The following is a 13,673-nucleotide window of genomic DNA, read 5'->3' as shown; positions in this document are numbered from 1 at the left end:
TCTCTTCCTTGCTTGAAGTCGCTCCCAATAGTGTATGTGTGGGTCCATTAGGGTGGGGGCTCGGTAAGACTTTCTGACAATGAAAAAGTGACAATTTTCATTTCCATTTAGTATAATGTAGGTTTTTATTAACAAGGATTCTCACAAGTATTTCCCAAGGAGGCCATGAAAACTCAACCAGATGTGATGAGTATGTCCATGTCTCTATCATGAGTGTTAAAATAAAATTCAAACTTCAATTTCTTTGACACCCAAGTTTGTCATTATTGAGATGTTCTATTTTCCTGAGGATGGATAGATCTATATAAACTACCCCACCCTGGAATGTGCTCACTAAAGGAGTAATAGCCTTTATTAGACTTTATAGCCTTTATACATAACATTTTATGATTTGTGAAATACTTACCATATATTATTCTTACTCTCATTATTATCACTGTTTTAGAATTAAGGAAACTGAGGCAGCTAGGAGAAGTTGTGTGACTTTCCTAGAGGAGTTACAGAGCTAGTAAGTTTCTGAGGAAAGATTTGAACTCATCTCCCTAATACTCAAACTAACACTCTATCCACTATACCAGAGGTGTTAAATTTTGAACCCCATATGTCCTACAACACTTCCTAGTATAGCTTGAACCAGATTAAAATGTTATTGAGAAATGTTAAAAATAAAAAGACAACATAGATAATGTTAAATTATGATTTTCTAAGTCAGTATGCTGCCAGGAAAGATCCATTCCTATTTAAGTTTGAAATGTTATATGAGCACTACCTAGCTGTCTCACGATAATTATTCATGTTACAAAACACCAGGGAAGCATGATGGAATGATGTAATAGAATATTACAATTCAAATTTCTTCCCCTATTTACCTGTCTCAAACTGGACTTTAATTGGGCTGAATTTTCTACTAGGCACTTAGAGGAAGCTCCATGACAAGAAAGTACAATCTATGTGACCAACATATGCTGTATATATAATGTTGTTGTATCATATGCCCAAGGTTACATATACCAGGGATGTCTAAACATAGGCTAATAAATAAGGATCGTATGGTCAGTCAGTACAACTCTGGTGAAAACTTCAAGTTAAAAAATTTAGATTAAGATCTTTTTTCCTTCACTTTTGCTAGTTCTGGAGCCATGGGGACCAGTCATTGGATCTCTCCAAGACTTAAAACTTCCTCATCTGTAATATAAGTTAGTGACCTAGTCTCAGTTTGCCTTGCCTTTCAGTTCTATAGGTATTTGATTCTCAGACAAATTCTTGGGTGTTTTATGCTCTATCACACATATCTATTTGAGGGCAGCAAATATGATCTTTGTGATTATACGACAGTGGTTCTCAAACTTTTGTTCTCAGTATCTTCATGTTGTTCAAAAACTATCGAGGATCTGATCAAAGACTTTTTGTTCACATGGGTTATATTTATAGTTATTTATTATGTTAGAAATAAAAAATGATTTTGAATTTGTAGACTTTCTGAAAGGGTTTCAGAGACCCCAACAATTCTTTGGACTACACTTTGAGGACCACTGTAATATACGACATCATATGATCATGCATGATATATGTGGACTTGGAATCTATCATAATCCTAACTTGTTATTCTGGATCTCAATAATTTTAGACAGTAAAGCAAAAATACATGATTCTTTTTCTTCACCCCTCAGTTTAATCATATATAACAAGAGTTAATCCAACTAGTTCACATCTATATAGCCCTTTACATTGCATGTACAAACCTACTTTTTCTCTCAGTGAGATAGATGACAAGTGTATTCTTATCCTCATTTATCAATGAGAAACACTTTTGAAAAGAGTTCTCTCCCCAAGAATACTGAGAGCCAGAACTAGAAATTAGTATTATTTGCTACTCAACCCTGTAGATACGTGATGAAGGATAAAAGCTCCCAGCATTTGTTTGGGACTGGAAGGAACCTTTGAGGTCTTACTACTTCTTTTTTTTTTTTTTAAACAAATAAGGAAATGAGACTGATAGAAGTGTTGTGATTTGCATAAGGGAATAAAAATATCAAAGTTTTGATTTGAATCCAGGTCTTCCTGACCCAAAATGTCATACCACCTCCCTTTCTTTTCACAGGCAGCACCACTTTCACCCTCAAATGAGGAAGGAGTCACCCTTGTCATCATATCCCTTAGTGTTCAGCTACATATCCTTGTACCACAGCATTGAAAAACAGAGGAAGAGAGAGGTTAAAAGGGAGAAAAATAGGAGGGAGGGAAAAACATTATTTGTAACTGTGAATATGAATGGCATGAACTCATCCATAAAAAATAGAAGTGAATAGTGAAATCGATTAGAGACTGAAATCTGACAAAATATTATTTGTAGGAAACATATTTGAACCAGAGACATATATGCAGAGTAAAAATAAGGGGCTGGAGCAGAATCTATTATGCTTCAGCTGAAGTTAAAAAAGGAAGGGGAAGCAATCAAGATCTCAGACAAAGCAAAGGCAAAAATAGATCTAATTAAAAGATAAGCAGGGAACTACATTTTGCTAGAAAGGTATAAGCAATGAAGTAATATCAACACTAAACCTGTATGCATCAAATGGTGTAGCATCCAAAATCTTAAAGGAAAAATTAAAAATTACAGAAGAAAATATAGTAAAACTATATTAGTTGGAAGCCTCAACATTTTCCTTTCAGAACTACATAAATCTAGCCAAAAATAAGCAAAACAAGTTAAAGAGATGGGCAGAATTTTAGAAAATATGATAGCTTGGATATGATAGATCTTGGGAGAAAACTAAATGGGAATGAAAAGGAATATATCTTTTTCTCAGTGGTACATGGCATCTACACAAGAATTGACCATATATTTAGGCATTAAAAACCTTATAACTAATTGCAGAAAAATAAATATTAAATGCATCCTTTTCAGAACATAATTAAAATCTTGTTCAATAAATTGGCATGGAAACATTTTTGTGTCTTTTTTATTTTCCCCAGTTACATATAAAATTTTTTTTGATTATACATATACATTAATTTTTGATATTTTCTTATGAATCATATTAGAAGAAAAACCAAGAAAGATAGAAAAAGAAAAAAAATTGAACATAGCATGTATTGATTTACATTATCTCCATAATTCTCTCTCGATGTAGATGGCATTTTCCATCCCAAGTTTATTAGGATTGCCTTGAATCACTGAACCATTGAAAACCACAAAGTCTGTCATAGTTGATCATTGCACAATCTTGCTGTTGCTGTACACAGGTTTTCCTTATTTCATTCGGTATTAGTTGGTGTAAATCTTTCCAGGCCTTTCTAAAATCAGCTGTGGAAATATATATTAAAAAATAATTGGGGCGGGGGGCGGGGAGGAGGCAGCAAGGTAGCAGAGTGGATTAAGCACCAGCCCTGAAGTCAGGAGGACCTGAGTTCAAATGTGGCCTCAGATACTAAAGAAGGGAAAGGACCTGTATGTGCCAAAATGTTTGTGGCAGCCCTGTTTGTAGTGGCTAGAAACTGGAAAGTGAATGGATGCCCATCAATTGGAGAATGTTTGGGTAAATTGTGGTATATGAATGCTATGAAATATTATTGTTCTGGAAGAAATGACCAGCAGGATGAATACAGAGAGGCTTGGAAAGACTTACTGATGCTGAGTGAAATGAGCAGAACCAAGAAATCATTATATACTTCAACAACAATACTGTATAAGAATATACTCTGATGGAAGTGGATTTCTTCAACAAAGGGAAGATCCAATTCAGTTCCAATCGATCAATGATGGACAGAAGCAGCTACACCCAGAGAAGGAACACTGGGAAATGAATATGAACAACTTGCATTTTTCTTTTTCTTCCCAAGTTATTTTTACCTTTTAAATCCAATTCTTCGTGAAACAAAAGAACTGTTCGGTTCTGCACACATATATTGTATCTAGGATATACTATAATATATTTAACATATATAAGGCTGCCTGCCATCTAGGGGAGGGGTGGATGGAGGAAAGAGAAAAGTTGGAACAGAAGTCAGTGCAAGGGACAATGTTGTAAAAAATTACCCTGGCATGGGTTCTGTCAATAAAAAATTATAATTAAAAAAAATTGGCCTCAGACACTTACCACTTCCTAGCCGTGTGATCTTAGGCAAGTCACTTAACCACAATTGCCTCAGCAAAATAAATTATTAATTGGAAACTAAGCAATCTAATTCCCCCAAAATGTGGGTAAAAGGAAAACAATGGAAGGTAGAATGAAACACCAAAGGATGTACTTAACCAAATGGCCACCTTAATGCAACAGAAGTTGGGGATAAGAATTTTTAGGTTCAAGAATAGACCTAAACACAGGAACACCTCATCTTCTACTGATAAGGGAGGGAGGTCAGGGACCATTTTATGCAGCCATCATCAGCCTATGTGACTTCATAGTTTAGGTACTAAGCTTTGAGTTTTAAAATTGGCACAGAATGCTGGGCACATCTGAAATTCTAGCATTGTCCATTCACATAGATCTTCTTGTGGCTTTTGTGGGAGATCTTGCCTGCCTCTGCACTTCTTTTGATATTTTGTTATGGATATCTGAATGTTCCTTGGCCCCTTATAGCCCAGGATAATCTCCTTGCTTGGAGTGTCTTTGGCATCAACTGAGTGTATTTCAATAAGTACATATTTAGAAATAGCCATGTGGGATGATGTTCACATCTGGGATCTTAGTGAGCCCAGCCTCTGCTATGTTTTCTCAGCTGGTCAGCAATAGTATGCTTTCTACTGGGCCACATTGCTTCCTGGAATATTATATTGTTGGCCCTGCCTACCTCATAAGGCTATTGTGAGCTTCTGATGAGATCATAATGACTGGGACACTGCTTGGACCAGCAAGTGTTATTCATATAGTGTTTTTTTCCTTCTGTCCTTCACTGGTTTCACTCCCACTGCTACTAAGTTTACTGGGGGAGGACTACATGTCCACTGACTTTAACTGTTTTTTAGTACCTTTGCATTAGTCATTCCACCTACCGCCACTCTCCATCTTGGACCAAGTATCTCTAGTGTGGTACATAAGGCAGTTGTGACCTGGAAAAAAGACTAGGTTCTCTCAAGGATTTCTCGAACTACTTCTATATTCCTGATTCAAGAGCTTGAAAACTTGTAGTCTATCCGTGGAAGTTTCCATGTGGGAAAAAAACACACTTTATTCTAGTTAACCTAATAGTAAAATATCCCATAGTATAGGAGAGTCTATCAGACTATTAGTTGATCAGGTTTATTAAGTGTTTATTAAGATCTTATGAAGCATTGTGCCAAATGAGCACTGGTGATACAAATGACAAAAACCATCAATTGTTTGTAATTTTCTAATAGAAAAAAAGTGATTGATGACTGGATGAAAGCAAATTGCAAAAAGGATAATGAATTATACATAAGATAATGGACAATAAAGGTACCATATATGAGTAGAGAAGTAGTGAAGTAGAGGCAAGACTATAGTTTTAAATTCTGATTGCAATAAGGAGAAAATTAACCAGTTGAATCTGTAATTAGCCTAGAAAAAGTTGTCATTCACAAATGCAGAAGAGAAGTGGATTTCATTATATTCTAAAAATCCAACTCCTTTTATTCTGACACTGCCCTCACCCAGAAAATGCCTGATTTTAATTTGGTTTCCTAGATTTTCTTTTAGTGTCCAGCCAACAAGAGCATTTGATATGCAGGGAAACTCTTTTCTTTGTATGATGGGAATGTCCAGGCAGGCCCAGGCAAGCCTCTTCCTTTTGTCTCCTTGATGAAATGGGAATTCTATAGGCAAGCTGCAAATTTTCCTTCTCTCATTTCTTCTATGTAGCACTGACTTATATTTTCAACCTGAGACTTTGGTTTTCTCCTTTGAAAAGATAGTCAAACATACACAGGTCAGATGAGATGGGAATTCTATAGACAAACTGCAAATTTTCCTTCTTTCTTCCACGTAGCATTGACTTATATTTTCAATCTGAAACTTTGGTTTTCTCCTTTGAAAAGGTAGTCAAACATATACAGGTCAGGAAAAAAACAGAGCTTGACAGATTCTCCACAGATATGGATTTGATGTGGTTCTAGGACCAAAATGATGCAGATGCTGTAGACATCAGATCAGATGGTCGGCACCAAAAGTTGGGGTTTGGTCATGTGAAGAATTCCCAATGGCCATTCTCTTTGGCAAAAGGTAGATTTCTTTAGGGGAATAAGTTACAGACAAAATGAAGGGATATAATACGCACAGGGAATGGTAAATATGAAATAGAGTGGGAGAGAATAGGAAAGACAAGTTCCTGATTACTCAGTAGAAAGGGAGCACCCCATGAGACTGGGGCATGTCCTTAGCTGGCAGGCTAAATCCTGAAATGGATTTAGCACCCTAAAAGAGTTAGCTGTAAGGAGGAGAAGTGGAGTTGAAGCAAATGGAGTTAGGGGAGATACCACATGGAGTGATGGGGGGGTAATAAAAAAAGACACCATGAGGCAGAGGACTGTGGTAGACTGACCCAAAGGAAGGCATCAGCCATGGGATGTCCCACAAATAGATTTTATAGATTTTTAACTTCTGACAGGGCATGGCAAAGTGAGATGGCTCATGATTTCTACAGAGAATGGGTCTCAGGGGTTTGACATAACTTGAATTTCAGACTACACTGACTTCCCAGAGGATAGGGCCCTGGAGCTGAGCTATCAGAGCCTTCTCTCTGCCTGCCTCAGGAATTAATTTTTATCAATTCCTCTGTTAGCCACACCTAACATCAGTGAAACTCATCAGTTCCCCATAAGCATTCCCATAGCAGGCCCTTCAAAGAACTTCATGTGTACAGAAGCCAGGGTCCCTCTAGGAAAGATGCTCTAGTACCTGAGGGGAGGCAGTAGTGGAAAAGCTCCATGAAAGAGGAGACAAACACATCTAAGCTCACCTAGATGTTGAGAGAAGCCTGTCCTCTACCCCTAAAGGAGCAAAAAAATCAGCATAACGTGGAACCATGACATGGAAAAGCAATCTGGACCTATCCATTCACTACCACTATGAATCATATGGACTTCATAGGTCTTAAGGGATCAGCAGAAGACTTGCTTGACTCTAGCATGTGAGGGTGGGATTCAATCCCATGATGTCACTACAACTAAGACAATACACTTATATTGTCTCTTAAGGTGATAGAGCCACCAAAATGAAGAAAAGTTTTTGTTTGTTTTGCTTATTTGAAGTTTAGAAACACATTGCATTTTCTGTCAGATTAAATCAAATTCATCCTATATTTTATCTTTTGTTGGCCTGAATGTTTTACATAAAAGCCAAAGGAAATGATGCAAAAGTCAAAAACTTGATGTTTTTGGGTTTTCCCAGTAGTGACATGTTAGAATGACCTTCTTGTAAATGAACCCAGTTTATGTGGTCCCAAAGCGGCATTTTTGAGGCATGGTTTTATGTGTAACCTGTGTTGCCATGGAGATGTCACCTCAGAATCCACTAACTAGTGACTTTGTGGAACAGCCACTTCAGGGACTGCTTTGTGAAAATTTCTGGAAAGAAGATGACAGAAGGGAAAGAGGCATGTGGTGAAGGTTTGGCCTCCATCTTGGGATGATTGGAGTCAGTGAAGCCCAAAGGGGGATATTATATAAATACTCATAGTACAGTAATTTGGAAAGCACATTAGATCCAGGGTAAAGAAAGGAGTGCACCCTTCCCAAATTCTCTTGGCTAGCAAAATATATTCCAAGAAACTTGGTGTCTCTTTTGTTCACTTTAGGTAATCAACTCTTTTTTTATTATTATAATACTTTTGCTGTTTCTCAATTCGAACTGGCTAAGAAATAATAATATAGAGAAACACAAAATTTTTGTGAGGAGGGAGCAAACTCACTAACTCGTTTGTCTTCCCCCCCATTCCACGTGTCTCTCACCTTTTGGACAGATTAAACCATTTCTCCAAATGTCTATCAGCAATGTATTGAAAATTAATGAGATAACAAGGATTAATGGTTACTAGTTTACTGCATATGAAAAAGGAATAAATTATAGCAATGAAATGATAGATAAGAGTGGGGATACATGCTATTGGTGGGTAGATGTAGCCCATCCTGAAGCTATTCCTACCACAATATAAAGCTAGCTACTTTAGAACCCGTCCTTTCATGAAGAAGAAATGATGCAAAACTCTGGAAGAGTAGAACGATTAATAGAGTTGTCCCTAATCTGTCACTCATGTATCTCTTTTCACAAATCTTTCCTTTTGGTGTTTTCCTTGTTGATGTCAACAGCCTCATCAGAAGCCCTCACTATGGATAGTTGGATAGTTAGGGAGCAAACACCAGCAGCATCACTATGGTGGTCCCAAGATAGAGGGTGAACATTAAACTCTCTCAATTTGGTTCAGTTCTTTTTGATATTTTTCTTCCAGAAATATCTGCAAAGCATTCCCTAAAGCTCCAGGTCCACGGTAGCACTAGCTGGCAAATTCTGGGGGTGGCGTCTCCATGGCAATATGGACTACATTTGTAAGCAAACACCTTGGCATAGGACTTAGCACTGTAGGTAACCTTAGGGAATATTTGGTTTATCCATCCTACTCTCCTTTAAAAAAAAAATTGAGCGAGGTGGATCAATGGTTAGAGCACTAATCCTGGAATTAGGAGTTCAAATCCAGCCTCAGACATATGATACTTCCTGTGATCCTCTGCAAGTCACTTAATCCCAATTGCTCACATGAATAAAAATAAAGAGGCAGACAAAAAAGAAATGTCTAATGACCAAGGAAGAAAAGTGATTTGTGTGCAAGATCTAACAAGCAGTCAATGGCATAAGGAAACCTAAAATTTCTGACCCTTTGCTTTATACGTTACAAAGGCTACCTAGAGTTTCTGAAAAGAAAAAGGCATAAGAGTCTATGAAGAGGGAAGCAGCATAGGGTATGATCACTGGTTTTGGAATCAGAAGCCCTGGGCTTAAATAGTCAATGGCTTGCTCTTTTGAGCCTCAGTTTCCTCATCTGTGAAGTGAGGGGTCCAAATGCAGTAGATTATCTCTGAGATCTCTTCCAATTCTAAAATCCCTCTGGGCCCCTGTATTGGTGCATGTGTGTCCCTTGTGACAAAATGTAAGATTTAGGTATTTCCAGCAGGTGGCACACAGATCCAAATGAGTTCCTAGTCAAATTGAGCCCAGTCCTTAAAGCCCTAGGAAGCATATGGTGCTGGGAACACAATCTACTATACCTCTAGGGTATGGCTTTGTTTGACATCATCAGACCAAAGAAGCACTTTCTGGAGCCACATCCCTCAAAGTGCTGGATGAGCCCATCATAAAGCATTAGAGTTGGAAGGACAATTTAGAAACTTTTGATTAGGATTCTCTTTGTATTTTAGATAAAGAAAATGAGTCACAGAGATAGTTTGTGACTTGCCTAAGCTTATATTGTGTAACAAGTAGCACAGAGATTTATCCTGTGAATCCAAATTCAGTATAGTTATCTTTTTTTATAGAATGTTATCATTTTAATAGCAGACATTAAGTACTTACTGTGTGAAGGGGAAACTAGACGGCACCATAGTGGAGAGAGTGCTGAGCTTGGAGTCAGAAATTCAAATCTGGCCTCAGATACTTCTCTGCTGTGTGACCTTGAGCCTCAGTTTCCTCATCTGTAAAATGAGCAAGAGAAGAAAATGGCAAACCACTCTAATGTCTTTGCCAGGGAAATCCCCAAATGGGCTGATGAAGAATCAAACATAACTGAAATGATTGGACAACATCGATAACAATGGGGACAGTAATATTCTTATTACTCCTATTAATTTTCTCATCCATAAAAAATAGGCCCAGAAGCTGAGGAAATAGTAGATTTGGTGCCGCAGTTGGATGACCTTGACCTGGGTTCAGGCTCTGTCTCAGGCATGTATTGGAACACACCAGATTTCTATCCACTATTCACTCACCTCTGTCCCAGTTTTTACAGATGAGAAAACTGAAACCTTTGGCTAAAGTCCAGTGAGAGTGCAATGCTACTTTAGAATAGTTTTTCACAGGAGAAGCAAATTCTAGACTGGCCCCATGGATATGGGAACATATTGGGATTAAAGGACCCCAGAGCACGTTACAAAGAGGATCCTAAGAGTAGAACAAAATTCTTAGACACAACTTGGCCCAAACCCTTCATTTCATACATAAGGAAACGGGGGCCTAAAAAGAAAGCCACAAAGTCAGATTCTAACTTAAAATCTGAATCCAGGTTTTCTGAAATTAAATTAAAACCTTGGGCTAAAGTCCTGTGAGAGTACAATGCTACAGTAGAATAGCTTTTCATGGGGGAAACAGATCCTAGATTGTCCCCATGAACATGGGAAAACCCTGGGATCAAAGAACACCAGAACATATTATAAAGAAGATCCTTAGACACAACTTGGCCCAAACTCTTCACCTCATAAATGAAGATACTAGGGCCTAAAAATAAAGCCACAAAACCAGATTCTAACTCAAAATTTGAATCCAGGTTTTCTATCTCTAAATTCCATCCACAACTAGAGAAATGGAAATCCAGGAAAAAGAAGGAATTATCCTGAGTCAACTGGCAGCTGAGCTGAGAAGAAAACCTAAGAGCCCTGTGCCTTCCCCAGGACTTTTTCAGGTTTGTTTTTCCTCACTTCCACTAAGTTCTATAGTGTAGTTTTGCTGAAGATATCCCAGCTTTGGTTTTCATGAATCCACTTCCTTCCCCCAAACCTATAGCATTTGAAACTAATAATATTTTGCTTCATAACAGATACCGTTTGCTTTTTTAAATGACCGTTGGAATGGTCCTAGCCAAGAAAACTCTGCCTCGGGGGCAGGGAGAAAGAGAAGCATGTGCTACTAGCCAATTAAATAGGGGTAAAACTTCTTGGCTGGGAAAGGAAGTTGTGTCTAATCCTAGGGAAGGAGAAGACAGAAGGAGAAATGTGGGCCTTGAGGCATGGCACTGTGAGGGAGGTAGGATGGGGTCAGACCAAGATGAGGAGAGATGATTAGAAATCTCGCCCATCGGGTGAGATTGTCAACCTGTTTCCAGGGGCCAGCCTCACCCAGGCCCTACCCACCCTAGGACTTGAGCCACTCCTGCTGCTTCCTCACAAGGCTTTCTCCACATCTTTAAGCAGGACCCTTGCCTTTCTCTCCTGCAATGAGGTAGGCAACCAGCACCGGGGAGGGACCCAACACTGGACACCTTCTTCTCAAGCTCTGTAACACTTGGTCTTAGTCAGCGATTGTTTCCAGCATCGTTTTTTCTCCGCATAAATCCAATGGTTGACCTAAAAGGCCTATTAAAAAAAGGAGAATAACAGATAGAAGACAGTGATGAAGGAATCCAAGACCGGAGTCCCTGGAATCGGATCAAAGCTCAAGAATGTTTTGTCTTTGTCTTTTGTTAAGAAAAACAAAAAGACCATGTGTGTTTCCATGGGATCTTCCAGACAGTCACACACACACACACACACACACACACACACACACACACACACACACACAGAGACAGAGACAGAGACACACAGAAAGACAGAGAGAGACAGAAACAGAAAGAGATAGACACAGAAAGACAAAGAGATAGAGACAGAGACAGAGAAACACACACACACACATACAGAGAGAGAGAGAGAGAGAGAGAGAGAGAGAGAGAGAGAGAGAGAGAGAGAGAGAGAGAGAGAGAGAGAGATATGCTGGGAGGGAGGAGATGGTTGGAGGAAGGAGGAGGAACGGAACTTAAAACAAACTGCAAAGACACAGAGACAAAAGGCAGAGACACAGAGAGACAAAAGGCAGAGAGAGATAAACAGACAAGAGACAGAAACAGAGATATAGAAACATGCACAGAAAGACAGAAAGAGATAGAGACACAGAGAGAGACAGAAACAGAGACAGACACAGAGAGAGAATGATAAGAGACAGAGAGAAAGAAACAGAAAGACAGAAAGAGATGGAATCAGAGAGAGACACAAAGGGAGACAGATACACAGAGAGAGACAGAGACAGACACACACAAAGACAGAAAGAGAGACAGGGAGAGATGCTGGGAGGGAGGAGATGATTGGAGAAGGAGGGAGGGACGAGCTTCAAACAAGCTGCATTTCCCTTCTGTGGCTTTGGCCCAGCTGGGCAGCCCTGCTGCATTTCTGCAGCCCCAGTGAAGACTGGAGCTTCAGCGTGCGCGGGCTGCCTGGAAGTCATTGCTGCTCCATTAGATTGCAAAGGGCAGCCAGTCCCGAGCCGCCTTTCCATCGGAGGGTGCCGGGAGCTGCTCTCGCTGGCTTTCTGCTCCGGAGCGGGCACTGGCCCACGCCCAGCCTGGGCTGGCAGCGGGGATCCGGAGGGCTGTGGAAGGCTGTTTCCTTTCAAGAGAAGACGTCCCTCCCCTTCCTCCTCGCCAGTCTGGGCTTTAATCACAGAGCTCAGCTGTCTCCGCCATCCCGAGCAGCTTTTAGCTTTAGCCTTTGGATTTGGGACAGAGCAGCTCTTTTCCGACACAAAGAAGCGCGGCTTTAGAATTGGAAGGGATGCCGATGGTTTTGAAATCCAGTGCCGCTCCCCTACCTTTTTTATTTTTTTTTAACAGATGAAGAAACTGAGGTCCAGAGAGATCAAACGCCGAGCTCAAGGTGACACAGGCGGGATTTAAAGGCAGACGCTTTGATTCTCAATGCAGGGCCTCTTCCATTGCACCAGCCTGTTATTTAGTCACTCCATCAGCATTTATTAAGCGCCTGCTTTGTACCAAGTACTATGCTAAGCTCTAGGGATAAAAAATAAACAAGATCCCATGGATACATGTGACTATTTATATTGTTGTTTAGTCTCAATACAGGGCTTTGTCCATTGTACCAGTTAATTAACCAATCTGTATTTATTAAGTGCCTTCTGTGCGCCGGACACTATATTAAGCACTAAAGATGTAAAGGCTGCTTTTTGGGAGATTACAACCACCTATCTACCTATGTACAAACAAAACATAGACAGGATACGTTGGAGATAATCAGAAAAAGGAAGGTGCTGGCATTAAGGGAGATATAGAAAGCTTCTTGAGAGGAATAGGGAGGTATTGACATCTAGGTTGCAAATCTAGATGGCTAACTCTCCATACAAATAGGAAAGTCAGGAAAAGGGGAGGGTTTGGGGAGAAAGATAATGAGTTCTATTTTGAACATATTGAGTTTAAGATGTCTAAGAAGCCTTCAGTGTCGTGAAAACTTAAGAGAACAGAATATCAAGGAGGAGGAGATTAATGTAAGTCTGCAGGATATTGATCATCTATTGTAGGTATTCTCAACCTTGAACTTGGTTGGGTTTTTTAAATGATTTCCAGAACAATATTTTAATGCATTTTTTTTGTATCATAGGTATTTTATTTCATGATTGAACAATAATATTCTGAAGAGTCTGATATAGCCTTCACCTGACTGTCAAAGGGTTCTATGCCCCACTCCAAAGGTTATGATTATAGAACAGGTATAGTCATAGAATAATAATCCAAATTTTTTCTGAATCAATCAAAGGGAACTTAGTACCTCCTAAGGCAGCTTTAATCTACTTTTGCATAGTTCTAATTATTTAAAAAAATTCCACTTTTCCCCAACCTCCTTACAACTGAGACATGCAGCACCACTGGAGGAATATCAATATTCAAAAATTTGGATTTTGTTTTAG

The 13,673-nt window shown here is 39.2% G+C and overlaps 1 long non-coding RNA gene across 3 annotated transcripts; it reads right to left on the bottom strand.

The window, feature by feature from the left end:
• Window positions 1-1,226: 1,226 nt before the first annotated feature.
• On the bottom strand, window positions 1,227-11,453 carry LOC127547817 (uncharacterized). 3 transcript variants are annotated; one of them, XR_007950273.1, is made up of 3 exons: window positions 11,075-11,453; window positions 9,525-9,643; window positions 1,227-3,307 (listed from the first exon to the last, which is right to left on the bottom strand). It is a non-coding gene; the product is annotated as an uncharacterized LOC127547817 (long non-coding RNA). The 3 variants fall into 3 exon arrangements; XR_007950272.1 differs by lacking the exon at window positions 1,227-3,307 and adding an exon at window positions 5,238-5,861; XR_007950274.1 differs by lacking the exon at window positions 1,227-3,307 and adding an exon at window positions 5,873-6,190.
• Window positions 11,454-13,673: the final 2,220 nt, after the last annotated feature.

Source organism: Antechinus flavipes, chromosome 2, assembly GCF_016432865.1.
Source record: "Antechinus flavipes isolate AdamAnt ecotype Samford, QLD, Australia chromosome 2, AdamAnt_v2, whole genome shotgun sequence".
Classification (NCBI taxonomy): Eukaryota; Metazoa; Chordata; class Mammalia; order Dasyuromorphia; family Dasyuridae; genus Antechinus; species Antechinus flavipes.
This window is presented reverse-complemented; position numbering and strand designations above follow the sequence as displayed.